The sequence below is a fragment of the Equus caballus genome, chromosome 3, assembly GCF_041296265.1.
Source record: "Equus caballus isolate H_3958 breed thoroughbred chromosome 3, TB-T2T, whole genome shotgun sequence".
NCBI lineage: Eukaryota > Metazoa > Chordata > Mammalia > Perissodactyla > Equidae > Equus > Equus caballus.
In genome coordinates, this window is record NC_091686.1 from 83,220,240 (window position 1) to 83,244,890 (window position 24,651).

Genomic DNA, 24,651 nt, shown 5'->3' on the forward strand with positions numbered 1-24,651 from the left:
ATCTTTCAGACAAAGGACTTATAACTACTTTAGCATGTCATTGAAGCAGAGAGACACTACGGAAATGCGACTCTGGGCTGACTTTTATAGGTCCTGATTGGGATGCATTGCTTAAGGTTCGCAGGCGGAAAAAATACATTGTTTTTAAAATGTCAACAATTCCTGATATAAAAGAGATTCTTTCTGTTTTGTTTTGTTTTCTTTCTTCTCTTTCTCCTTCCTTTTTTTCCTTCGTCTGCGTGTTTACTGTATCTGAGAATATACAAATCTTGAAACTTTTCACCGGGTTGTTGAAAACGGGTCCAAATGATTTTCCTCATCAAATTCTCTCTTTTGTTGCTGGCCAGGAAGAAAGCCACATAAGCCAAGTGGTCACAGTTCACTTCACACATAGGGAGAAGGAAAATCTAGTTTAATCCCCCAAAGATGAAGGGGCGATCTGCTTCTGACACAAAAAGGGGATCTTGGAAAAAATGATTCATGGATAGAACACGGTCTCAGAATATTCTCCAAGGACTCAGAATGTGCCCAAACGAATATGAAGATAAAAATTTCCCTGTGTCATGGGTTTGGGAAAGGAGGGGAGAGTTAGAGAAAAGGGAAACTTTATCAAGAAGAAGGACAGACAATGGTCTGACGTGAATGATATCTTGAAGCGGATGAGGGAGATTGAAGCATGATGATTTTGGATTATATACAGGTGGATGAGAGAGAATTTTCCCACAAAGGAAGCTGGTATCCACTGTCCTTTCTGTGGAGTAGCTGCAAAAGCAGATACTGTGGTAAACTGGTAGTGGGAGACAACTCAGCCAAGATGGTCCTTTAGCCCCTCCCCGACACTCCTACCCTCTCCCTTGCCCTTTCCTCCTGGATTCTTTGCTCATGTTATTGAACGACCAGTAGTAAGAGACACAGGTGCAGTGGAAGTAGAACAGGCTTTGTAACCACATGGAACTGAGTCTGAATCCTAGCTGTGCTCCTAAGTGATCCTGGCAAGTCACCTAGCTTCTCTGAGCCTTAATTTCCTCCTCTGGAAATGCAAATATTGTCTTCCCTGATAACCTGACCAAGCTGTTGTGAGAATCACATTAAGTAATGGAAAGGAAAGTGCTTTGTAAATTGTCAGACTTCTGCAAACGCAAAGTCTAATGATAACAATAACCTACGGAAGTGAAGAATCTTATGTCTATGGGTTTCTGCAGATGGAAGGTTCAGGTTCGCTGATGAAATCTCCTTCCCTTCTCTTTGTCAAATAACAGATGGGAGGACTTGGTCTGCCTCCATCAGATGGAATTAATCAGATTCCAGTGTAGAAGAGCCAGCACCTCATCCTCAGGCTCTCGGCTCGCTATAGCCCTGGTCAGAAGCACTGTTTCCTTGCTCCTTACTATGCACCAGATGCCAAGCTAGACAACTTACCTAGATTTTCTTACTCTTGTTTGCAGAAGAGAAAACAGAGGATCCCAAAATGAAGACACTTGCTCAAGTTCACACAGCTGTTAAGTGGATGGCAAGGGGCCAGACTTCTAAGGCAGGTGCCCCTTTTTCATACAGGGTTTGGGGATGAGTATGGTCTCCCTAGCTTTCCCCATCTCACCTTCCTCCTCCTCCCCCTCATCTCTCCTGCTCCCTCTCTTCCTTTTCCCTCCTTCTTCTCTTTCTTGAGGTGTGAAGCTTTCTTTACCAGATAGCCAGGGGAAATTTAAAAAGGAATTAAAATACAGGTGAGCAAGAGTTGGCACTCTTTGCTAAATGTGTCTTTTTCCAGAGTCCTCAAGGAAAGCACCACAGAAATAAACCCATGAATACATGGAATTTCCCTGGTGGGTACAGCCCACATGGGTTTGTGCCTGTCTCCCTAGGAGCTTCTTTCTTTTAAAAAGAATGTTTATGTTAGTTGCACAGGAAATGCATGAATACATTTTCATTGTAAATTCTAAAAATAGAACATTACAGATCAAGGTAAAGTCTCTTTTGACCTCCTTCATTCAATTTCCTTCCCTAGATGTAACTACTGCTATCATTTTATATATATATATATATATTTTATAACTTTAATATATATATATTTTAGTATATATATATTTTAAAACTTTAAAAATTAATTTATACATATTATTGAGATAAGTACATATATTTAATTTTTACCTAAATGATATCAGTTGTACTTATCATTCTGTAACTTGTTTTTAAAATTTTTATTTAATACCATATCTTGGAGATATTCCAATGTCTGGACATATATACCTGCCTCATTCTTTTCCTGCTTCATAGTGTGAAGCTGTTGTAATTTAAGCTCTCCCCTACCCATGGACTTTTAGGTGGTTTCCATTCTATTGCAAACCGTGTTCCAATGACCAATTGTGTACTCATCCGTGAGTGTTTCTGTAGGGTAGATACAGTAATATTGTGAATCTGGATATAACAAAATTGGTTGATTGGCTTCCATCCTCTACCTAATCCCTGTTCTCAAAAGGCAGTAAGCTAAAGCTCTTACCATGATTCTCTCATTGGGATTCTCTCATTTCAGCAGATTGTCAGTTTTGTACAATATAATTTTCATGATCTTTATTTTTGTGCTTTTGTTATATTACAGACAGAGCGAAAAGTATTGTTTGCATTACTCTTCCAGGAATCACCCCCACACTTGACATGGTTGAGTTGTATGTGTATGTGTATTTGTACATACTTAATGGATTAATGGTGTAATCCAAATTGCCCTCTCAGATGGCTACACCCACTTCCACTCCTGCCAGCACCGTACAAGAAAACCCATTTCCTCAAACTCTCGCCAACACCTGATATTTTCAAACATTAACCATTTTGCCAATCTGATGGGATGAGTGAAAATGACACTTGTTGTTTTAATTTGAATTTTTATCCTAGTTGTCTTCTATGGCAGAAATGTCCTCCTTAGGGAGTTCTTATGTTCTCATTGGAGAGTGAGGAGTCCCTTCCCCAGATCTAGTCCATCCTAGCACCCCTAGATATGGGCTGGAGAAAATGCCTGGAACAGTGCTGAGGTCCTGAGTTCCACACACAACCGCCCTCCTCCAGCGCTCTGGGTCCTATATTGGAAATTCTACCAACATCCCAATCGATGGTCTAACTCTGGAGTATTAGGCTATGTTTAGAAGTTCTTCAGAGATGCCATAGAATGATCACACACTCACTTTCCTGTTGTTGGTTGTTTTCCTATTGTAGGGGTTGTATTTTATGCCCAATATGTCAATTGTTTTTAAATATGGCAACCTGTAGTGTGGCATTTTAACAATACATATGTATTATTTGATTATGAAAATACTACACGTACATTATTTGAAACCTGATAAAGTTTTAAAGGAGTATAAAAAGTAGAAAACTATCTTCTACTCAGAGGCAATCGTTGTTAAGATGAAAATACATGTTTTGAAGAAAAATTTTCTGAATCAAGCATATCTACCTACTATCCAGATTTTACTGATGTCTGCTATGATCATTTTTTTTAAGCACTCAGAGAGGTTGTTTTCTCTTTATTTCTTCTATTATTTTGTTCTTGAGTGTGTTCCTGCATTGCTCATTTAGAATATATCTTTATACTTATTGTTTAAACCTAGCATGCGGTGGTCATTCTTCTCGCTTGTCCGCTAAAAGCTCATTAATCTATGAGGCTCTCTTGGCTGAGTGGGACTTGAAACCCCGGTGCTCTGTGTCCTGGGGGTAGAGAGGCCTCTTAAACTGCCCTGGAGTGGAGCACACATCTTATACTCAGGAGATTGAATGAGCACATAGAAGCTCTGTATATTTGTATTAAAGTACTTAATATAATTACTACATGTCTGAGATTATTGGAATTTAACATTAAAACAAAAAAAAAGCTCACAAAACTACCCTGCAGTGATAGGGTAACTTCGTAATTGTCTCACAGCATGCTCAGGGACACCCCCTAATTTGCACAAGGCCCAAGAACCTCAACCGGCAAGAACACAAACACTTTCCACAACTGGTGTCAGAAAACACAGACTAAGGAAAGGCCCGAGGCGCTTGGGAAGAAGTCTGGCTGCGAGGGCTAGATTGGGTGTAGGAGAGTGGTGGCTCCAGGTTTCCTCTGAGCCTGTGCCTGCCCAGTGTCCCAGCTCTTTTAATGAGCTCCCAGATCTTGCCAGCTGGGGAGAGAAAGATACCTTCTTGCCCCTACTGCCCAGTGCAGCCAAAGGGAGAGTCAGCTGGCTGTTACTTTTGCACACCACGTTCCTGGAGAAAGTTTTTCTTCCATAAGCACAAAAGAATATTCTTTATTATGGCTAAGATAAATGCATGAGGCTGCATAATTTTTCACAACTGGTTAGGGGAAATGTCGAATTAAATGGTCTGATTCATTTTAGTTCTATCGCGAAAATTACTTGTTGGCTGCTGCTTATTTTCTTTCTTGATCCACAGTTTATTTAATTGACTCTGAACATTAAGGCGTGATTGAAATGGTTTGCTTCGGAACAGATGGTTTCATGCTATTATATAGGAAGTATTCTCTGAAACTCCCTGTTTTATGGGCTGGGCCTGTGATTCCTGGCAGCAATTATTTTGACAATAAAGACTTATTTCTCAATATTTGTTGTTGTTTAAAAGTGCCATTATATCTGGATTGACTGGCTGAAATCAGTGGTTCCCTTGCTGAGCTGGACGCAATCAGAGCGTCAAGAATGGAGGCTGGTTGTACAGGCCAGAGGCTAGCTTTTGGGAGAGTTGGTGAAGATTCTTATTTTGCTTGTAACTTTGGCAGTGTTCTCAAGGGAGTACTCAATGTTCAAGACTAAGATGCTTGTGCGGGGATTACAGCCCTCAGAAGAAAGTGCTAAATTCTGGGGTAAGCCTGGTAGGATAAAGATCAGCCAACCAACTGGATGTCACGCCCAGCTGTCGCCTTGAAGGGCTACCCTAAAGGAGATGGGGGTGTCGGGGGAGAAACAATGAGAGAGGAGAAAGGAGAAAGAGTCTGAAAGAGAGGGGGAAGAGGACGAAAGGGGCACAGGGTGGTGCAGTTCAAGGTCAATGGCTGCTAGTACTAGCAAAGGCCTCTGGCTGAAGGCAAGTGGGCCCTGAGGTCACCCTGTTTTCACTCACCAACTCATCAGACACAGGGCACCTCAAGCCCCCAAGAGCTTTCCTAATTCTCAGCAAAGTGCCATTTAGGTTAAAGCAACCCTGGAAGGATGAGCAGTGAAGGCCCCTTGGCTTCGTTGCTGAGCTTCTCTGTGGAACCAGAGAGTGACCAGAAGCTCAAAGTAAGTCTTCTTATTCTTTTGTGTTATAGGCAGTTATGCAAGTATATGTAACTCTCAAATGGAGGGTTGTTATACTTGAGCTGATATCAAGGGAATCCCTTAAAAGGTAAATATCACATTCTGTTCCCTTGGATCAGTACTCCAGTCCAAAGATCTTCTGGCTCCAGAAGATTTTGGTTCAGACCCCAGAGCTGACACTTTTTAGTAGTGGAGACCGGGTGCGTTCCTTAAACTTTCTACACCTGCTTTCTTTTGTTGGCCATTTGCTTGGAGTGTCATCTTCCATCCCTTCACTCTGAGCCTATGTTTGTCTTTAGAGCTGTGATGGGTCTTCTAGAGGCAGCATACTGTTGCGTCTTGTTTTTTAATCCATCCATCCACTCTGTGCCTTTTGATTGATGAATTCAATCCATTTACATTTAGGGTGATTATTGATGAGTGAGGGCTTAATACCTCCATTTTATCTTTTCCTTTCTGGTGGTTCTATGTTTCCACAGTTTCTTTTTCCTTGTGTTTCTGTCTGCTATTTCAGTTTTGTGTTTTTCCATGACATGTGTCTCAGTTTCTTCTTTTTTTATATTTTGTGACTACTCTGAATTTTTGTTTTGTGGTTACCATGAGGTTTGTACAAAAGAGCTCATAGATGAGGTAGTCCTTTTTCTGCTGATAGTGTCTTATCTTCATTAGCCTGTGCAGTTTCCATTCTTTTCCTCTTCTTCTTCTATGTTTTTGTTGTCACAAATTACCCCATTTTGTATTGTGAAGTTGTTACCAAATTGAAGTGGTTACGGTTATTTTTAAAGCTTTTTTTCCCCTGGAAACTTTATGTTATAATAGTGTTTACTAACCTATTCTGATGTAGAGTGCAATTTTTTGATTCTATCTGTTTATCACCTTGCTCAAAGCTTTGTAAACCTTTGCCTTTTTTTTTTTTTGCCTTCTTCTTTTCCCCAAAGTCCCCCAGTACTTAGCTGGATATTCTAGCTGTGAGTACCTCTGGTTGTGCTGTGTGGGATACCACCTCAGCATGGCTTGATGAGCAGTGCCATATAGACACCCAGGATCCAAACCGGCAAAACCCTGGCCCGCCGAACTTGGTGGAGTGCACGAACTTAACCACTTGGCCATGGGGCTGGCCCCAACCTTTGCCTTTTTGTTTCAGGTAGGAGGGCTTTTTTCAAGATTTCTTGTAAGGCAGGTTTAGTGGCAATGAGCTCTCTCAGCTTTTGTTTGTCTGGGGAAGGCTTTATTTCTCCTTCATATCTGAAAGATTACTTTACTAGATAGAGTATTCTTGGCTGACAGTTTTTACCTTTCAATATTTTGAAAGTATCACTCCACTTTCTCCTTGTCTGTAGAGTTTCTGCTGAGAAATCTGCTGATAGCCTAATGGGGGTTCCTTTGCAGGTTATTTTTCCCCCTGGCTGCCTATAATATTCTTTCTTTGTCATTGACTTTTGACAGTTTTAATATAATGTGTCTTGGAGAAGGACTTTTGCATTGAGATCACTAGGTGTTCTATTAGCTTCATGTACTTGTATATCCAGTTCCTTTCCCAGGTTTGGGAAGTTCTCAGCTACTATTTTTTAAATAAGCTCTCTGCTCCCTTCTCCCACCCTTCTCCTTCTTGGATGTTCATTATCCTTATGTTCATTTCCCTAATTGAGTCGGATATATTTTGTATAATTTCTTCATTTTTTTAAAAGTCTTAGGTCTCTGTCCTCTTCCACCTGAGTAATTTCTAGATTTCTATCTTCAAGCTTGCTGATTCTCTCTTCCCTATGGTCTGCTCTATTTCCAATGCTTTCTACCTTATTCTTCATCTCACTTACTGAGTTCTTCAGCTCCAGAATTTCTGTTTGGTTCTTTATTAGAGTTTCAGTCTCTTTTGTGAAGTACTCCTTTTGTTCATTAATTTTATTCCTGAACTCATTGAACTGTCTTTCTGAGTTTTCTTGTAGCTCATTGAGTTTCTCTGTGACAGCTATTTTGAACTCTCTATCAGTTAGATCACAATCTTCCATGACTTCCAGTTTGGTGTCAGAATTGTTGTTTTCTTTTTGTGATATAGCGTTACTGTAATTTTTCATGGTGCTTGATTAGTTGTCCCTCTGTTGGTGCATTTGTAGTATGAACACCTTTCTTATTTAGGTAAGGATTTGTTTACTTTGGTTCTGGTTAATATTTGTTAAATTTTAGAAGCCTCATTTTCCTTGTCTGAAAATGGAAAATGTGAGGATTAGAATAAAGTTTGTGGGTACAGAAGCTTTGTAAACAGTATAGTGCTTTGTAAATATTAATTATTTTTTTAAATTTTATTTTATTGAGGTCACATTGGTTTATCACATTGTATAAATTTCAGGTGTACATCATTATAATTTGGCTTCTGTATAGACTGCATCATGTTCACCACCAAAAGTCTAGTTTCCATCCATCACCATACATATGTGCCCCTTTACTGTTTTTGCCTTCCCTCATCTCTTTTCCCTCTGGTAACCACCAATCTGTTTGCCTTATCTATGTGGTTTTTTGTTTGTTTATCTTCCATGTATGAATGAAATCATATGATATTTTTCCTTCTCTGTCTGACTTATTTCGCTTAGCATAATACCCTCAAGGTCTATCCATGTTATTGCAAATGGCATGATTTTGTCTTTTTTTTTATGGCTGAGTAGTAGTATTCCATTGTATATATAACACGTCTTCTTTATCTACTCGTCTGTTGATGAGCACTTGGATTGCTTCCAAGTTTTGGCTATTGTGAATAATGCTGCAATGAACACAGAGGTGCACATATCTTTTTGAATTAGTATTTTCATGTTCTTTGGATAAATACCCAGAAGTGGAATAGCTGGATCATATGGTATTTCTACTTTTAATTTTTTGAGAAATCATACTATTTTCCATAGTGGCTGTACCAGTTTACATTCCCACCAGCAGTGTATGAGGGTTCCCTTTTGTCCACATCTTCTCCAACTCTTGCTATTTCTTGTCATTTTAATAATAGCCATCCTGACAGGTGTGAGGTGATATCTCATTGTACTTTTGATTTGCATTTCCCTAATAATTAGTGATGTTGAGCATCTTTTCATGTGCCTGTTGGGCATCCATATATCTTCCTTGGAAAAATGCCTCTTCATATGCTCTGCCCATTTTTTGATCAGGTTGTTTTTTTCGTTGTTGAGTTGTATGAGTTCTTTACATATTTTGGAAATCAACCCCTTATTGGATACATGATTTGCAAATATTTTCTCCTAATTGATGGGTTGTCTTTTCATTTTTTGATGGTTTCCTTTGCCCTACAGAAGCTTTTTAGTCTGATGTAGTCCCATGTGTTTATATTTTCTTTTGTTTTCCTTGCATAAGGAGACATGATATTCAAAAAGATACTGCTAAGATCAGTGTTGAAGAGTGTACTGCCTATGTTTTCTTCTAGGAGTTTCATGGTTTCAGGTCTTACATTCAAGTCTTTAATCCATTTTGAGTTAATTTTTGTGTATGGCATAAGATAACCTGCTTTCATTCTTTTGCATGTGGCTGTCCAGTTTTCCCAACGCTATTTATTGAAGAGACTTTCCTTTCTCCATTGTATGTTCTTGGCTTCTTTGTCAAAGATTACCTGTCCATGGATGTGTGGTTTTATTTCTGGGCTCTCAATTCTTTACCATTTATCTGTGTGGCTGTTTTTCTGCCAGTACTATGCTATTTTGATTAGTATAGCTTTGTAGTTTATTTTGAATTTAGAGCATGTGATACTTCTGGCTTTGTTCTTTTTCTCAGGATTGCTTTGGCTATAAATATTAATTCATATCTTTTGGAATTGATCATATCTTTAAAGAGATGTTGGTAGCAGCAGATTGCCCTATACTCAAAACTATATGGAAATACACACACAAGCACACACACACACACACACACATACATACATATATCTGGTACATGAAAGTGAATATATATATATGTATATATATGTACGTATGTGTGTATATATGTATATACATACATATAGGAATTCAAGGATTTGAATGAAATAGTAACTATATTTAAAATTATGTTTTTTATGTGTACTTTATTATATACTGCGTGTTAGGGCAACATAAGTCGTTTTTTCAGGTAATTTTTACTCTGTATGATTTATGTTTTTTTTTTTTTTTTTTTTAAAGATTTTATTATTTCCTTTTTCTCCCCAAAGCCCCCCGGTACATAGTTGTATATTCTTCGTTGTGGGTTCCTCTAGTTGTGGCATGTGGGACGCTGCCTCAGCGTGGTCTGATGAGCAGTGCCATGTCCGTGCCCAGGATTCGAACCAACGAAACACTGGGCCGCCTGCAGCGGAGCGTGAACTTAACCACTCGGCCACGGGGCCAGCCCCTGATTTATGTTTTATACCTCATATTAGTTAGGGTTCTCCAGAGAAACAGAACCAATGGAATATATATATATATGTATATAATCCAGAGATTTATTATGGAATTGGCTCGTGTAACCATGGAGGCTTAGACGGAGACCCAGGAGATCTAGGGCGGGAGAGAACCGATGTCCCAGCTTTCTCACTCAGCCCTTTATTCTGTTTAGGCCTTGAATGGATTAGATGAGGCCCACCCACACTGGGGAGAGCAATCTGCTTTACTCAGTCTATCAATTCAAATGTTAATCTCATCCAGAAATACCTTCCCAGACACACCCAGAAATAATGTTTAATGTTTAACCAAATGTCTAGGCACTCCATGGCCCAGTCAAGTTGACGGGAAAAATTAATCATCACATACTCCATTTAGAATTCCACTTGAAATAGAAGATGAAAATCACATCTATGGGAAAGAATATAAATATGCATACTTACTGTAAGGATTAACATAGGTGCTGGAATAGGACTCGAACTTTGACTGTGAGCTTTTGGGCAGGCAAAGCCAAAAGAGAAATGTCACCAGTGAAATAAAGTTCAGTATAAAAATGGCGGGAGCAAACCAGTTCTTTAAGAGGGAAAAAAGTTTTTTTCTAGTACTTGCTTATATAATAAATTCTTCAGGTGAGATTTTCATAGGGAATACTCAAATGGGTAGTACACAATGACCCTAGAAATATTTTTGTGGTAAAAGCAGTAATAGATATTCTTCCATTAAAGTTAAGGATGTGACCTTAAAACACAGTTACAGTGAAGGTAGTTGTGAAAGGGCCTAAGGTGCTGTGGCCCAAATAAGAAATGGTCTGTGGGTTCGACTTTATCCAAACCCAGAATTTCAGAGGCTCTGACAGAATGGATGGACTAAAACTCTTCAAATGGCCTCCTGTACTTCGCTTTTTGAGCTGATGTTTTGATAAGTGTTGGAAAGCTAACAGTTTAAGGTAATAACACTAGTGATAATGCTGTTATCTGTATCATTGTTTGAAGGTGGACCCATATGTGTAGTCATTTCTATGCTCCCTAGATATGAACAAAATGCATCCTGCAGAGCATGACCTGTGGAGTCAGAAGGACTAGGTTCGAGTCATGTTACAAAATCTTGGATTTTATACTTGTGATGCTTGTCTTGGATGTACTTGTGGTAGCACTTTGAGAAAATTATTTCATCTCCTTGAAAAGTTTCCTCATTTGTATGTAATGAGATGGAGAAAAGTTTTATCATCTTAATGGCTGTTATGGGACTTCATTTTTAAGGACAGATCGGCTGTGTCATTTATAAGTCTTCCTGCCGCAAGTGACGAAAAAGCTCAACTTAAAATGGCCTAAGAAAAAAGGGGAGTTTATTGGCTCAGTAAATGAAAAGTCCCAGGGATAAGGCTAGTACATTAGTTTTCTAATTCCTGCAATCCTGGTGGCTTAAAATCACAGAAATTTATTATCTCACTGTTCTGGAGGCCAGAAGTACGAAATCAAGGTGTTGGCAAGGCTGCGTTCCTCCTAGAGGCTCTGGGGAAACAGGACTCTTCTAGCTTCTGGTGGCTACATGGCATTCCTTGGTGTTCCTAGGAATCATGATTAGAACCACAATTGGAGAGATTATGGCCGTGTCACTATAATCTCTGCCTTCATCTTCGTATCAGCTTCTCCTCTGTGTGTCTGCTTTCTCTTCTTCTGTCTGCATTAATCTCCCTCTCTCTTGTAGGGATGCATGTGATTGCATTTAGGGCTGGATAATCCTGGATAAGCTCCTCCTTGCAAGATTCTTAACTTACTCATATTTTGTGCCACATAAGATAATATCCACTTTTTGCCAAATAAGGTAACATTTACGTGTTCCAGGGAATAGTGTGGATATATCTTTGTGGCCACTATTCAGTTCACTACGGTTGGCTTCAGACGTTGCTGACATCAGGCCCAAATTATATCATCAAAACTTGGTTTCATGCCACCCTTCATCTATCTTTAGTGTGTACCTTTGTTTTAGGCTCCATTTATTGCAAGATGGTGGCAGAAGCTCTAGATTTCATGTTCTCTCAGCTTCATATCTAACCGGATAAAATCCTATCTTCCAGAATCTTCAGCAAAAGTCTCATAGGGCTTCCTTGTGTCTGAGGAGTCACTCATCTGTTCCCAAGCCAATCACTGACCAGGAGAATGTGAGGCTCTGATTGGCTTGGCTGGAGTCATATGATTGTGGTGCTAGCTCTTCTGGGACCACATGGACTGGGAACTGGGGAGGAATGGCTCTCCAAAGAAAAATGAGAGCTATTACCACTAGAAAAGGAAGTGGGTGCTGGATGGCAAGATAAGGAAACAAAATAAAACAAATAAAACACCCTGCAAATGTCTAATGCATTAGCTTTGTTGATAAGATGCTTTAATAAGCCCCTTATTCATGGGAAAGAAGGAAGCTGCGATGTGTAATACAGAAGGGAAAGGAGGATTGTGGGGAGGATCTGGGGAGTGGAAGAGGAGAAGAGACTTGGGAGAAGTCTTACTGGAATTTTGAGGAGCTATGTACTATGTGAGATGACACTTCCAGGGGCTCCATGAATCTTAATCCTGGAAAGATTATGATATGCTTAATTAAATCAATTGGATTTCTCATTGGCGTGGTGAAGGGGTTGACTTTGTATTAGGCTTGGGGTTTGGCCAAAATATAGTCAGCTCTTGCAGATGAAGTTGAGAGTAGAGGTCTGGGTTATATGTAAGATAGGGCCAATGATTCTCTCTTCATAGGGCTGTGGAAGTTCAACTGAGATCGAAGGTATGAAAATGCTTTCTAAGTGTAAAGGGATACACTCCTGGGAGTTACCCTTGTGTTGTTTTCGTGATTTTCCTCATGCGTTCATATCCACGTAGCCTGTTAGTTGTCCTCTGCATCATCCCCAATCACTTATAAGGGAATCAGTCAAGAATGCAGATGAAGCTGCTGAAATCCATCGTCCCACCAACAAAGACCTCAGAGCACGTCCCTACTGACAGTAAGACATCTTGGGAAACAACGCTGCCATCTATGGTTTATTGTGTAGACAATGATGCCAGAGATGTCACTGAGCTTCAACAAATCAGACAAAATATGACTTCTTATGTTACCTTATATCAGCGGCTCTGTACCTGGCACACATTCATAGGCATGGTTGCATTTGTCCGTCTTCTGAAATTGTGTGCAAAATGTATGCTTGTTTGCGGGTGCATGCACATGCTTATCACATTGTCCAGGGAAGAGGGTCCGTGGCTTTCAACAGATTCTCAGAGGAGTCATGACCCACTAAATGTTAAGTCCTACTTACTCACAGTGTTTCTAGCAATGGGACTTTGTTGAAAGGTGAATGAAGAAAGCTGAGAATTCTAATCCCACTCAGTTGTCAGCTCACTTACACTGGATCTTCTTTCAACCTCTGCTGTGCCATTCTAACATCCATTTTAGGAAAAAGCAAAACATTTTGTTTGTATATGGGCACTCATTCCTTCTTTAAAAAAATAAAATTTATTTTGTCTGTTTTTAATTAGAAAGATAATCCCACTTTTAGGAAATTTAGAAACTAAAGAAAAGCAAAAAGATACAAACAAGCCATTCAAACACCTCGTGAAAAAGTTTGCTGGCAGCACAGCATAATGAGCATGGGCTTTGGTGTCAAGTTCATTCTTCGTGTCCTATGGGCTTTGACAAATGGATAATGACGTGTATCAACTATTCCAGTATCATGCAGAATAGCTTCACTGCCCTAAAAATCCCCTGTGCTCCATCTGTTCTTCCTCTCCTCCTTCCAGATCCCTAACAACCACTGATCATACTGTCTCCATAGTTTTGCCTTTTCCAGAAGGTCATTTAATTGGAATAGTACAGTATTTAGTCTTTTCAGACTGGCTTCTTTCACTTAGTAATATGCATGTAAGTTTCCTCCATGCCCTTACATGGCTTGATAGCTCATTCCTTTTTATTGCTGAATAATATTCCACTGTATGGATGTACCACATTTTGTTTACCCATTCACTTATTGAAGGACATCTTTGTTGCTTGTACATATTGGCAATTTCATAATTGCCAATTTGCAGGCAGATCTTCGTGTGAACATAAGTTTTCAGCTCTTTTGGGTAAATACCAAGGAACGTGATTGCTGGATTAAACATGTCCTTTGAATAACCCTCTTTTATTTGCAAAGCATTCCTACATTCATTAATTTACTTGATTTTCACAGTGCTCTCTGAGGTTAGTAGGCCTATATTATTATTCTCACTTTTTATGAGAAAGTGAGGCTCTAAGATTTTAAGTGAAACATATACATTTGCACAGTTGATCAATGTGTAACCCAGGCACTCCATCCAGTCTCTTCTCACAGCCTGAAGTTTACAATAAAGCAATCAGCTCTAGCCAGAATAATTCTCATGATCTCACCCCAAACCACTCAAACAATGAGGCCAGGCCAGTCCCAGCAAAATGGGGAAGCCGTAAGGTTCTTTTTGGCGTCTTCCTGGGCCCACACCCAGCGTCTGTCTTTCAGACAAACGTCTTCTGGCCTTCTCTCCAGGATCTAAAGGCATCTTTACTATTACCCTGGAAACTACCCAGTAACTGGCCGGATGACCAGATGAAGTCATTCGAGTAATTGTTATTATTAATGACTCAGTGTGCTACCCCTCCCAGATAAAATGTGCATTTTCGTAGTAGCTTTTAATGTCTTCACTCAAAAAAGTAAAAACTGTGGGAATTTTCTGCACCAGGCAGGGCTTGGAGGGTGGAGAGAAATGGAGTGAGATCTCCCAGTGCTCCTCAAATTATACGTCACATTTAGTTCAGACTAAATGTCATGCCCACGGGTAACGACAGTTATGCTTTCGCTTCATTCCTAGGTGCAGAGATTGTCCCTGTAGAATGGGAAGAAGACATGAGTGGACAAAACGACTTAGGTATTATAGTCACATTTCCTTCTAGGAGCTGGGCCTTCATTTCCCATCAGTGGTATTTATCAGCCTCGTAAGTGAATTACCCTCCGTGAAGTACACCACATTTGTTGTTAGATAGCATTGGCATGACAGAAGGGCAATTTAGGAGTATTTTAACCCCCTCTCTTTAATCTCCAAGCCATTACAAATGATCATACAACCTGAATTAAAGCAGTGTACTAGTGACGCAAATGTGGCTTTGGGACGAATCTCCTCCAAGCAGGTTATTGGCCCTAAGTCACTCCTTTATAGAAACTCTGCAGCTGCCACTGAGAAAGGTTTCTCATGGGGTTTTAGTAAATAAGGTAAACATTTCTGGTGTGAATTTTGACATTATTCCTCAAACATAGAACAAGCAGTGTCTTGATTATTACAATGGTGCCTGGCCTCCATCCAGCGTACTCTATTTTTACCTCTAAAATGACTCAAATTCCTTCCTTTTGCCTTTAGAATTTTAGTAGCCAACGGGCAAAGCTCTGGCCTTGGGCATCTCTGATCTTATGCTAATCTTGGGAACCTCACAGTACATGGAAGCATTGCTTGCCTAAATATAATTCCTGTTTTTTAAAAAAGAGAGGACTCCTGGGTTTCAGTCCATCTGAGTGAAGTTGTGCCTCTTCCTGAGACCTCAGGGAAGCCATTGCCTAGTTCTGTACTGCTGCTGGGGGAATATAATATAAATTAGAGCTACTGCCCAAAGGAATAATCCCTGGGTGGTCGTGATTTTGCTAGGGGAGGTTTTAATTCAGTTCATTCTGGGTTTTCAGAATCTGGATGAGATATGTGGGGTTCATCAGTGTGAGCATTTGTGACAATACTGGCAGAGCATTTACCTTGGTATATCCTTCAGTGGCTCCCATTGCCCTCAAAATAAAGTCCAAACTCCTCACAAGGCTTCAAGGCCCTTCAATCTGCCCTTCTAACTTTTCCAGTGCTTCCCTGGCCCTGCATTCTTGTTACTCATGTCGGACTGGAGTCCACAGTGTAACAGTTGTTTACCGTTCTATCTCTCCCACTAAGCTGTGAGCTCTGGACTCTCATTCCTGAGCACAGGCTGTGGAATTCTGTAGCAATCCATAAATAGCTGCTGAGTGAATGAAATAAAATACTTCATTCCTGAACCCAATCTATGGGATGAGCTATAAACACTTTATTAAAGAGTTAGCCTAAGCAAATGTCTTAATAAAACAAAAGCCCAATATTAAACACATGAAGGATATGGGTCAGGTGTTAACCATCTCTCCTCACCGTGAACGCAGGCACCCCTTCAGTGGAGAGAGGCCAGGGGAACCATTCTGCCCTGGCTCCATGTGCCTTGGCTCATTTCCTTTCTTGGCCCTGGCTTTGCATTGTCCCAGAGGGGCTTCTCTGTGTCGTACTCCTCTGCACCCCATGCATGTGAGCACTGGAATGGGCTCTTCCTTTTATCAGAGTTTTAATAGAAATTGCTAGACGTTTCAGTCTGTCTGAATGAAGTTGTGGAAAGTTCACAGTCTAATGATGGCCCTATTTCTATAACCTGGGCTCTTATTGTTTCTAATTTGCTGTTGTAAGACCTCTGCATGGCCTGACCTCGAAGAAGCCTGGTGCAATAGTGAATGTTTGTGTGTCGTCCACCCACCCCCCTGCCCCGCCTGCCCAATTCGTATGTTGAAATCCTAACCCCCAATATGATGGTATTAGGAGGTGGAGCCTTTAGAAGGTTATTAGTGACGTTATAAAAGAGAGTTGGGAGAGTTCTCTCGCCCCTTCCCTCATGTGAGAACACATGGAGGTGTTGGCCGTTTGCGAACCAGGAAATAGGCCTTCACCAGACGCCTGATCTCCTAGAGCCTTAATCTTGGACTTCCAGCCTCCATAACAGTGAGAAATAAATGTTTGTTGTTTGAGTCACCCAGTCTATGGTATGTTGTTATGGCAGCCTGAACGGACTAAGACACCTGGGTTCCCTCAGTGTACCCTCTGTGGAAAGCAGAGGCTTGCTGCCTCTTCTTAGGGCACTTCTTTCTCTCCTCTGTTCTGTCTCTTAGCTTTGTGTGGAAGCAGTGGAAGGCGTAATCAAAACCACCATCACCATCACCACTATTATCACCACCACCACCACCACCGTCACCGTCATCACCATCATCACCACCATCACCGCCATCACCATCATCACCACCAATACTCACATATCACTTACTTGCTCCAGCTACATTGCTAAGTACCCTATCCATGTTCATTCATTGAATCCTCACAAAAGCCTATGGAGTAGGTGCCATTGTTATAGTCTTTCTTTGTGGATGAGGAAACTGAGGCACAGAAGGACTCATTTGCTCAAGGTCACACAGCTATCAAAGATCCTGTAGTATGGCTCTAGGGCCAGTGCATTATACCCACCTGGATTTTTCTTGGGACAACTTGCCCTCTGTACTCTGTGTTCCACCAGCAAGTATCCTACAGCCTCCACCACGGGAGCTCTAGCAGCCAGAGTTTTCTATGTTATACTCACTTTCATGTGGACCTTGTAGGCAGAGGCATGAAAGCAAAATGCTTTCCTTTAACGTGGCCTTCATTTCTTTGGTCTGCCTTTCTTTCTTGCTGACAGTCAGCTCTTGACTCTGTGCTGAGTGATCCTTGGGTATTGGGTGCATTTTCCAGAAATAAGAGAATCGTGCCAGAGGGAGGGTGCTGTGACAGTAGGAAGCAGTGGGGGTTAAGTTTAGGGTGGAGCATGTTGGGGAGCCTTTAGGGGAAAATACAGGGAAAAAAGGTCTGAGACCCTTGGGTATAATATTGCAGAGTGATACAGGCTTCATACCTTCCATTTCTATCACTCTTTAGAATTTTCAAAAATAGAAACTCTATCTTTCTAAGAGCCTCACAAGCTAGGCGGGGTAGGAATTCTTGCTTCTTTTTTGCTGAAGAGAAAACCGCAGCTCAGAGAGTTCCATGATTTGCTGTAGGTCACCCAGCTGCTGAGCAGTGAAGCAGACCCAGCGTTTCAGTCTCCTTGTTCTGTTTTCACGGCACCCTTTTCCTCTATTGTCGTATGAACAGACAATGAATAAAAACAGACATACTCCATCTTTATAATGAAAACTTTTCTCTTCTGCTTCCCCAGAAAAGAACAAATGCAAAATGAACTTGGAGCCCCTGCTGACTGGCTTGGCTCTTGCTATCACCTTGCCTCTCACTGACAGATTCCAGCAGCTTATGGCTGGAATTTGTGATGAGCAACTTCAGAAGGGCCAAAACATCGGTTGCTGAGCCCACAGTGTTTGAATTCTTTTGTCTGGAAATGAGGCTGGGTCTTACACTAGTCTGGATGTTTGAAGGCAACTGGCTGGTGTGACTATGAAGAAGTCCCCTTTTCACTTTGTTTCTGTTTCCGTCTCTGTCTCAGGTGATGGGGAAATGAATTAGGAGAAGAAAGGTTGTTCTGGAAATTCCAAATGATGCAATTCTATCCAATGCCACCATTGAGCATCCCACGCTGTGTTGGGGTGGCATTCACTTTCACTTTCTCCTTTCCATCCTTCACTAGACTTTTATTCTAGTGAATAAAAGAATGTATTATCCTTATAATAACAACGAAGAACTAATATAAAATGACCGGCAACAAAGTAACTCTATTTTAATCCTGACTTGAGCTTCCAACGTGGAATGAAGAATGAGTGCAAAATGGCTCTGTAGGATAAGGGGTGGAAGAAGCCACTTAACTATAAGTATTCTTACATTTTTTCCCTGTATGCGTCTGTATACTCTGGCTATTTTACTTAAATGAAAGTAAATCGATCTATCTTCATATTCACTCTAATTCAACAAAACTTAGTTCTATGCCTGTTTTTGGCTAACTAGCCAAAAATCAGTAACTACTGGTTTGATTCTCCAAACAATAAGACACAGTGCCTGCCCTTACAAAAATGACAAATTAGTGGGCGAGAAAAGAAAGAAGTGCTGGTTTCCCTGACATTCTCTGGAGGCAGAAATAGAGTCTAACACAGAGAGAATTGCAGGACTTCTGGGCACATCCCTTCCCAGTACTGCCTCTCCGGCCCCCCTTGGCATCCACCATTCCCCTGCTCCTCTACAGAGGTGGGTTGCTGGTCATCCCAGATACTGGGTGCTGCGGATGATGATGCCATCTCCTGTTTCTGCTCTGGCAGGTCCAGCTCCATGCTCACACCATGGAGCCATTTCTCAGCTCAGCCTTCCCTAACTTTCACATCAAAAGGTGTGATTACCCTAACCCTGTTACACTCTCACATACGGATCCCGGAGCAGAGTTGACTTCTGTTCTCCTAGTCACACAGGCATTCAAATTACAAATGTAAAAATTAAAATTATATAAAACATAAGCAAAGAAAACGAATAAAAATGCCCATTCTTTAGATTGCAGCTCCCCTCTCGTCAGAACTCCCACTAAGCTTTAAGTTAAGCTCTTGAGGTCCGGGAATGAGTCTGTCTTTCTCACTCATGTATCCCCAGTGCCCAGGATGGAGCCTGACCCAGGGTAGGCACTCACTAAATGTTTGTTGAATGCAAATGGATGACTACATAACTCAGGAATGCATCCCTGAGAATTTGGCCAAGGAAAGCTGAGTGGCAGACACCCCGCTGTACTCAAAATTATCCCTCCCTCGGACACTGGCTGACCTTGGCACATGTTTGTGTGACTTGGCCCTCTTTTCCCTCAGGATGAGTTCATTTCCCAGGAGGCTCCTCGGACCCTCGTGCAATAGAACCTTGGCAGACCCATCTCAGGGGCCTTCCAGACTTGCCCAGGCCCTGTCTGGATCCTGGAGTGAAGACAGCCTGGGCTGAAGCCGGGGCTCAGCTACATAAACAACAACAGCTGGAATGTCAAACTCAAGGACAAGAGCTGTGGGAGGGAAGATCTGTTGCTTCTGACTGGGAAGGTCAAGGAAGGCATTGGGCAGGTGATCAGAGTGAGGGACCCGCTGCAGGAGTAGGGTCACAGAGTGCCTAGGAGTACTGTGTTCTGAGGCAGTGATCGGAAAGCCCACTGTGGATAATAATATTGGGTGATGATGAAATAAAGATTGCTTGGGGACAATTGTGGACTTTATTCTAGAGGCCAAGAGAAACAACCTGCCCTGAGTTTTGGGAAGGGTCATGATGAAGGATGGATTACAGGGAGAGAGACTGGAAAACTGCTTCGGATGCTCCATCAATAATCCAAGGGAAAGGGCTGAGAATGGCCACAGGCAGGGGCAATGGGAACGCAAAGTCCCTCCTCTGTACAGTATTCAGCCTTTGTTCACTTATTTTTGTATTCACAACACTTCCAAACCCAGTGTCAGCCCCGGAAATAATGGTCAGTAAATGTTTGTAGAATGAACGAGTAAATAAAACACAGGTAGAAAAGATCCTGGGGAATCAATAGGTTCTGAGGGTGGGGGGTGGGTGGGTGAAAGAACGGGAGAAGGTGAAGATAAGGTGAGGTTTTTAGGTATTGTGTGTGTATTGCTGGAGTGCTCCTACCCCAGGTGGGAGTACAAGGGAAAGCAGGAGCAGGAGCGGTTGAGGGAACATCATGACAACACCTAATGAGCCCTTATTCTATGCCAGGTGTGCTGCTAAATGTTTCATGTGCAGTAACTTAATTTATCCTTATGTTGACCTCGTGCAGAAAGCACTATTCTTTGACAGATGAGTACAATGAAGCACAGGAAGGTTAGGTAACATCCTGAAGTCACATAGCTAACGAGTGACCCAGTTAGAATTTCAACCCTCGCCTCTTGGTTTGGGACCCGTTGCATTTGAGATACCTGTGGCCAAATCTTGTGGTTGTTGGAAGATGACCCACATGCAGCTTTGCAAATGCTCTTCATGCCCTTTTGGTGTCATTGTCAGTTCTGTGATTATAACTAGGTGTGTTAGTCAGGTTCTTCAGAGAAACAGAACCAATAGGATGTATGTTTATCTATCTATCATCTGTCTACTATCTATCTATCTATCTACTATCTATCTATCTACCTACCTACTAGTATCTACTATCTATCTATCTACCTACCTACTATCTATCTACTATCTACCTACCTACCTACCTACTATCTATCTATCTATCTACCTACCTACTATCTACTATCTATCTATCTATCTATCTACCTACCTACTATCTATCTATCTGTCTATCTATCTATCTATCTATATCATCTATTAACCTATTTACCCATCTAGACTTATTTTAAGGAATTGGCTCACATGATTATGGAGTCTTGGCAAGTCCAAAATCTACAGGATAGGCTGGCAGGCTGGAGACCCAGGGAAGAGCTGCAGTTTGGGTCCAAAGGTGGTCTGCTGGCAGATTCCCTCTTCTTCCAGGAGGTCAGTCTTTTTCGATTAAGGCCTTCAACTGATTGGATGAGGCCCACCCAGGTTATGGAGGGTAATCTGCCTTATCTAAAGTCTACTGATTTAAATGCTAATCTCATTTAAAAAATGTCTTCACGGAAACATCTAGAATAATGTTTGACCAAATATCTGGGTATCGTGACCTAGCTAAATTGACACATAAAATTAATCATCACACTTGGGGTCAGAAAATAAGGACTGTGGCAAGTACCTAGCATACACTGCAGGTAGTCTTTGTTGAAGCAAGGAGGAAGTGTGAATCAGCACTTGGTGGATTTGGAAAGTTTTAGGCTTGGATTATCAACACTTATGATCTTTAGAACAATATGTCTAGTGATGGTTTGGTGCTGCCTCATTTTGGTGAGAAGATACGGATTAACTGTAGTTTCTGGGTATATTTAATGTTTCTAGGAATAGAAAATGAAATTACTATGGTTGTAGTATCCATATTAATGCAACCACTCTCCAATTTATCATGGTAGTGAAAGGAAGGCCATTTCCGACATGGGGAGTGCATTTCCATCCCACTAGGAGCATATGAGTCTTCTGCCTGGCCCTGAGTTTTCGGGTTATGGTGGACAGTACCATCACAGGCAGCCAGGAGAGCCCTGAGTTAAAGTCCTATCGCAGCTCAATCTTAGCATCAAGTTACTTTCTTTTCTTTTGAATCAACACATTTAGATTCCCACATGTTTTCTATGTGAGAATTTTTGGTGAATATTTATTGGCCTGGGTTATATTACCTCTCCTCCAATATATATTTATTCTGGGGCTAGCACTTTTAAATTCTCGGAAACTACCACAAGTATTGACATTTATTTTCTAGCCTCCAAGAAAACATTATCTATGCTATTTGGAAAGACATTATTTGGTGTCTGGTTAGTTAAGAAATGGAGACATTGAAATCTAATCTTAGTTTGGGGTCCTAGAATGCCTTTTTGAGAGTATAATTTTTATCTGTACATAAGAATATTTTAAAAATAAAAGTATATTTAAGCTTTATATAGTACTTTATAAACACGAGTTCATTCTTTCTGTGTTCTTATGATGCTATGCAAAGTACAGTTATATTTTGAGTGGAGTCAGTAAAACACTTAAAAGCGTAAATTGGACTAAATTACTTGGTGGTCAAGTCAGGAATTTAACCCTTGTCTCCAGATTCCCCGACCAGGGCACCCTGGGAGGTGGCAGAGGTCTGGTTGACATCCTGGGAGGTCTGGTGGAAAGAGTATAGACTCCGGAGTCATGGATTCAAATCTCTGCTCTACCCTTTATCAGCTACATGAACTTGGGCAAGTAATTTGATGTCTCTGAGCTTCATTTACCTGATTGGTCAAACATACGTCCATCAACGGTTTGTTGTAAGCATTAAACGTATGTGTCTGGCACAGAGCACACATGAAATGTCTGCCCCTTCCTCCTGCCTCTGGTTGGTGATCACTTGTGTGCCTTCCTGACAGAAGATAAATCTTTCACATTCAGAAAAAATCCTGCTCAAAAGCTAAGGAAAAATGTCCACTAATTTTTGTTGCACGTTATCATGGATTCTTTCAATAATAGATTCTATGGCATTCTTTATGAAATATCTTGTTTCACAAGTGCTACAGCAATATTTCCCATTAAACAGCAGTGCGTGTTTTTAATCACTTTTCGTCTGATACCGTCCCCATTTCCATCCTTCAAAGCAGAAGTTGTGGCGTAGGTTCTCTTCTTCCGCCTTCCTCCTCTTCTTCCTCACACCTTGGGCCCACAGGAGCACACAGAAGAGAATTTATTTGGTTTTCTTTTTGGCTTGTTGTTCATTTGGGGATGGGAAACACTGATAAACAGAATATTAAGTTTGGTGATTATTCTAAGAAGCAGAGTAAAGTGTACAGAATGTAAGGAATCAACAGAGAAGGCACTTTCCGGTGGATTTGGATGAACCTGGATACGCCCTGTCATTTAGACATGTCTAATGAGGGACACTATCAAAATAAAATAATCACAGTACAGATTTATTTAATAATAATAATATCCACCATTTATTAAATATGTACTTCCTACAGCTACTGTGATAAGCATTTTGTATGTTTTAACTTATATTGAGTCAGGGGTCCTATTATTCCTAAGTTACAGATGAACAAAATGAGACTTCCTCAGGCCTGCACAGCTCGTGGTAAGTGGCAAAGCCAGGATCAGTACCAACAACTATATCATCTGTCCTCTAGTACCAATAGCCACCGTTCATGGAGAATGATGCTGTGCAGGCATCATGCCAAGTGCTACGCATCCATTATCCTAACATCCCCAGGAAGTAGGCATTAATATCCCCATTTTAGAGATGAAAAAACTGAGGCAATCTAATTCTCAGAATGATTTATTAACTTGACTTCAATCGTTTATCAGTGCATTGATAAATGGTGTTCACAATTTCAGGTACTATTAAATCTCAAAAGTATTTAAAAATAAAAATAGTTGTATCAAAGTGATTGATGTATATGCTTAAAAACTAAAATAGAACAAGGGGCTTACAATAAAAGTCAGTTCCTGGCCCCACTTTCCTCTCTGGAAGCATACTCCATACTCACTCCCCAGAAGCGATCACTTTCAACAGTGTATGTTTTGGGTTCTTTTGGGGAGTCTGTCCATAAACCTAGAAGATGTGCTTATAGAAATAGCTCTTAATTTATCCAATTTAATGTTTTCTGTTGATAATGACTTAGCTCATTTACACCATCGACCTCATGCATGCTGCTTCTCCTCTCAATAGAGTGATATCTTTATATTCAACTTCGAAAGCAAATTAAAATCTTTGTATCTTTTTTATTGCCTTCTTTTGCAGGAGTATATCCTTAAATAGCTTCTTAAGAAAAGGTGCTTTTTTCTTTCATGAATCGTTGGATGACTGAATATAGTTTTTATTCTTCTTTCCTGATTTATTATTTGATGGGGTATAAAATTCCAGGATGACAATAATCCTCCCTCAGAAATTGGAAGGCTTTGCTCTGCTGTTCTCTAGCATCCAGTGCTGCTGATGAGAAATCTGCTACTAGTTTGATTCTCATTCCTTTATAGGGGACCTGCGACTTCTCTCAGAAATTTACATATATAAAATATATTTATAAATAAACATCTCTATAGAAATATACAAATTCATTTATCTTATATAAATATGTATATTTATCTTTAGTCTTTTAAAATTTTGCATTGGATATGTCTAGTTGTCAGTCTTTTTTTTATTCACCCTACTCAGAACATGGTACGCCTTTTCAATCTGAAGACTTGTGTTTTTTTGACTTACGGAAGGTTTTCTTCTGTAATTTCTTTAATATTTATATCCTCTTTGTATTCTCTGTTCTCTTTCACTGGAACTTGTATTAGTTGTATAGTGGACCTTCCAGTTTGATCTCCATCTCATGTTTTCTTTCATATTCATATTTCGTGTATATTGTGTGTATGTCTCTATTTCTCTATCTTCTGAGAGTTTTCTTCAACTTTACCTACCAACTTTTCTATTGCACTTTCTGTATTGGCAATTATATTTTGCAATACAATTGGTCCTGGCTTCTATTAATTCTCTGTACCTTTTTTTTTTTAAAAAAAAATAACATCTTGTTCCTTATTTTAAGGATACAATATTGTCTAAAATCTGAAAATATGTCAACATTTAAAAAATGGTCTTCTCCATCAGCTGTG

At 40.5% G+C, this 24,651-nt stretch overlaps 1 long non-coding RNA gene across 3 annotated transcripts in view; it reads left to right on the forward strand.

Annotated features, from left to right (window-relative positions):
* Positions 1-24,651, forward strand: part of LOC106782997 (uncharacterized) — a 112,615-nt gene that overhangs the window by 17,046 nt on the left and 70,918 nt on the right. For all 3 annotated transcript variants that reach the window (XR_011437574.1, XR_011437575.1, XR_011437573.1), the window contains 2 exons: positions 1,446-1,531; positions 14,521-14,644. This is a non-coding gene — a long non-coding RNA (uncharacterized lncRNA). The remainder of the gene's footprint in view (positions 1-1,445; positions 1,532-14,520; positions 14,645-24,651) is intronic.